Source organism: Onychomys torridus, chromosome X (genome assembly GCF_903995425.1).
Source record: "Onychomys torridus chromosome X, mOncTor1.1, whole genome shotgun sequence".
Lineage (NCBI taxonomy): Eukaryota > Metazoa > Chordata > Mammalia > Rodentia > Cricetidae > Onychomys > Onychomys torridus.
This window is the reverse complement of record NC_050466.1, coordinates 93,766,742-93,771,410: the sequence shown is the minus strand read 5'-3', so window position 1 is coordinate 93,771,410 and position 4,669 is coordinate 93,766,742. Positions and strand designations below refer to the sequence as shown.

At 44.5% G+C, this 4,669-nt stretch overlaps 1 pseudogene; it reads right to left on the bottom strand.

Annotated features, from left to right (window-relative positions):
• Positions 1 to 393: 393 nt before the first annotated feature.
• Positions 394 to 1,258, bottom strand: LOC118574745 (annotated as a pseudogene).
• Positions 1,259 to 4,669: the final 3,411 nt, after the last annotated feature.

The following is a 4,669-nucleotide window of genomic DNA, read 5'->3' as shown; positions in this document are numbered from 1 at the left end:
ATAAAAAATAAATTTAAATATTAAAAAAGCAAGCATTTCATGTAATAATCTATATGTTGTGGGAAAAGGGCAGTGTTCACTAGCAATCTCCCACATTGAGAAACATACCATAGAATAAGACTCCATTGTAGAACTCTCCAGTAAGCAGAGACCTATGCACTGGAACCCAGGTTAGTGAAAGCTAGCATCGATAAGATTCTAATGGCCCCTACCATCAGGCCTGCGCCCACAGTTGTAGACTCTGGGTAAGCCCTGGCGTCAAGTAAGACAAATAACCCCCGTGAGTTGGGCTTCTATTCCAAATCACTGCATCTGTGGCAGGTGGCTGCAGTCTTAGACTACACGTCTACTGCAGCGGTCGGCAGTGAAAACTCAACTTGGACTTGGTGCTGACTAGTACTGTACCAGTCTCGGCAGGCTATGGGCCAGGGGACGATCCCACATTGCAGTGTCCCTGATCACAGGAATGGCATACAAGACTGGAGCTGGTCCCTCCACGATGATTCTGTCAGAAAGCAGCAAAATCGCAGTGCTTGAGACTCTCGGTGAGGGGAAAAGGCACATTTTGGCTACCTAGGTAGCAGGAAATTGGTTATTAGGATGGCTTATCTCTTTTTTATCGATAGATGGTATTTTATTGAAATATTCTCTCTTGTTGTTCATAACTCTGTGGAAAAGGGAGGAAAATTCTCAATCACAATGGGGAATACACATTACAAAGAACTTTCATTGTTTAAGGATGCCCCAAAAAGATATCAGAGGCAACAAAAGCCCAGCTGCCCCCACTATAACAAGAGGAATCATGCAAAGTCACTTACAGCTGGGCATTCCACTGCACCACTGTTGATGTCGTCGATGATGTCATGAGGATGGCGCCCAACCACATTGCAGCCCACAGACTGCGCAGGATCTCTTTAATAGTTCCAGAAAGTTCTCTGGCTAAAGACCGGTATCACATCTGCCTGGCAATGTTGACAATCTCGTCGATGTTTCCACTGTGTTTTATGTTCTTCTGCTTCTTTCTGTCTCTTGGTGGCTTCTTGAGGGCCTTGATGATCAGGGCAGAGGCAGAGGGCACCACCACAATTTGGGCCTGTCTGTTCTGAATGGTCAGCTTCACTGTGATCCTCAGGCCTTTCCAGTCTCGGGTTGATTGGCAATGTCATCACCAAATTTTTGGAGATAGACCCGGGGGCCCATACTGGGAGCCAAAGCGGACATGGTGCCGACCTCACCTCCAGGTGCACCTCAAATACATGATTGTGCTTTTCGGCTTTCGGCTCATACGCGGGTAGAGTGCAACTTTCTTCGGTCGTCTGGAATCCGGGTTCATCCAACACCAGCCGCCTCCACCATACCGCCTAAGTTCGACCACAACTGGATGGAAAACTCTGAAGTGCTCCTGGAATTCATGTTGAATAGCCTACCAATGGCAGATTTACAGAAAATCTGAGCTTCGGTTGCCCTCTAGTGCCAAAATAGTAAAAACACACCATAGCAGACAGACAGGAAACCCAATGGTACCATCTAGTGCTGAAATTGCAGAAGTATCTTAGAGAAACTAAGCAGCCTGTTAGACTTTAAGGGAAGATGGGCACATACAAAGGCAGATGGGAAAACATAGCCTTTCATATGCAAATGACATTGAATGCCAACAGGGAGTCAGGTACAGTAGCACACATTTGTATTCTCGGTGCTCAGGGGGCCCAGGCAGGAGGATCTTAAATTCTAAGCCAGCCTGGACTGCAAATCACAGCAAGAACCTACCTCAGAAGAAAAGGAGGGAAGGAGGAAGAGAAGAAGGAGGAAGCAGAAAACTCGCACAGAATAAGGTTTCAACTTGTCAAAAAGAGGTACAAGGAACTGAGAAACTGGGAAGGTGGTAAGCGGAATGGCTGAATTCTGGAAATGTAAAAGGAACTCAATGAGCTTCAAGAAAACATTGAAAACGATCGAATATTTTGACAGAGAAACTTAACAGAACGGTGGAAAGGATTACCACAGAATTCCTTGATCTGAAAAAATTAACTTAGTGGCATTTTTAAATGCTATAGGAGGATTCTGTACCTGAATAAATTAAAACAGAATGTAGAATGAGTGAGTTTGAAGAGACAGTGTGAAAATACACAGCAGAAGAGAGTGGAGATAAATTATTCCAAGCTTGTGAAAACATGAAGACAGTATTTAGAAGGACAAATATCCAGGTGTAATGGATAGTTTTGAGTGCCAAGTTAGTGGAATGAAGAATCAACTAGGAGACATGTCTCTGGGTGCATATGGGAGAGCATGTCCACACAGCACCGAGAAGATTCCCTCTCAGGATGGACAGCCCCTTCCCACAGATGGCCAAGCTATAAAGAAGTCTGAGTGGGGAAAGCAATGTTGGGTGCTGATCAGTGTCTCTCTCCCTCCTCCCTCCCACTCCCTCTCTCCACCTCTCCTCTCTCCTCCCCCCTCCCCTCCCCCTGCAGCTGCTGCTACTATCTTCAGTGACAGAGTTTGGTTGGCCTTCCAAGTGTGGACTTCAGACCCACAGCTCCCCGAGAATCCTCAGGACCTTCAGCAGCAGCAGATCGAGACTGCCCTGACACCAGCTTCATGGACTGAGTCACTATTGAGTTCCCAGTTTCCTCAGACATCCATTGTGGGACTACCCAACTCCTGATGTGAAAGCCACACACGCACGCACGCACGTACATACGCTCTCACGACACACACGCACACGAACATTCTATCTGTTCTGCTCTTCCTGAGAACTCTACCTAGTATACCATGCTATTGGGGATCAAGAGGGACTTGAGAATGTCAAAGAGGTCAAAAGCTTATCTTAAAAGATCGTTAACAGAAAACTTCAATCTAGAGAAGGATGCAAATGTCCAGGTACAAAGACCACCAGTGAAATTTAACCTAACCAAGTGTACCCCACAACATAGTGAAATTATGCTCTCAGAGGTAAAAGATGGTGCCAACAGGAATAGGAGAAATTTCACAAGGTCCATCTCAGGATGAAGAGCTACAGGCAGTGAGTGGTTGCTCAGAAGAAAATCCAGTTTTTTAAAAGATGAACCCCTGATACATGTTTATCCAATACAAGGTGGTCAGCCCTAAAAACACATACATGTGGTCAACTCTAAATGGACTCAGTGGGTTGTGTGTGTACTTGTCTGTACATGTGTGTAAAGCAATAATTAAAGAAGGGGTCACGAATATGAAAGGTACTGGGTGGCACAGAGGGAAGAAGAGAGTGGTGGAAATTCTATAAATATAATACTCCTGTAGGAAATTCTCAAAAACCAAAAAGTTAAATTAAAAAAAAAAATCAGGTCTCCTAGTTAGGGGATGTGGAGTCTCAGCTGGCCATGTCTTGTAGCCAGGTGAGGCTACCAGTAGTGGGACTAGGTTGCATTCAATTGAGTTGTTGGCCCAGGGGGTCCTGTGGAAATCTCCAAACAACCCAGGCTGTTGCTAAGACAAAAGCTTCCTCTCCAGCAGGGCCCCACCGCTGAGGACAACAGCCACACACCTCATTAAACATGGAGAAGTCCAGCTGGTGCCTGCATAGAGCCCTCATCCCTACACCCTAGTCTCTTTGGAGTGGAAAGGTACCCTGCAGGCCACCAAAAGAGAAACATGAACAACAACCCAGCCACAAAACCTTTGATCTACAATGGTGTCTTGCCTGCAAAATAGGCTAGGGCACTATATACCAGAGACTGCTTGGGTAACCAAGGAACAGAAACTAGTTAGCCCCAAGACCTAGGGTAAAACCAAATACTGCTGGTCCTAAATAAAGTATCAATAAAATGACTCCTAATGATATTCGTGCAAGTGCACACAAGCATATAAAAACTTTATTCATATATCAGTGCCTTATCTAGTCATCATCAAAGAGGCTTCCTCCAGCAGCAGATGAAAATAGATGCAGAGACACAAAACCAGACATTACTCAGAGAGAGAGAGAGACAGAGAGACAGACAGAGAGACAGACAGAGAGAGAGACAGTGACAGAGACAGAGAGACAGAGACAGAGAGAGACAGAGACAGAGAGAGACAGAGACAGAAAGACACAGAGAGAGTCAAAATGGAATGACTCCATCAAATCCCAGAGCTCAGGGAATCCTGTGGAGATTATAAGAGCAAGAGAGGATGGAGGACACTAGGAGAACAAAGCCCTCTGAATCGACTAAGCAAGGCACATACAAGCTTACAGAAACTGAAGCAGTGAGCACAGAGCTTACCATGGGTCTGGACCAGACGCTCTGCATATATATATATATATATATATATATATATATATATATATATATATATATATATATATATATATATATTACATCTATGATCTTGGTACTTTTACAGGACTCCTGACAGTGAGAACAAATGGGGTCTCTGACCCTTGTGCCTGCTCTTGGGATTCTTTCCTTGTACTTGGATTCTCATGTCCACCTGCAATAGGATAGTTTTTGCTTCCTCTTACTGTATTTTATTTTGTTACGTTTTGTTGCTGTCTCTTTTCAAATGAGAAACATAAAGGGAGTGGGTCCAGAGGTGAGGTGAGGTGAGGAGGACCTGGGAGGACCAGGGGAGAGGAATCTATAATCAGAATGTATTGCATAAGAAGATAATCTGTTTTCAATATAGGAAAATTTTTAAAAAGAAGGAAAACAAG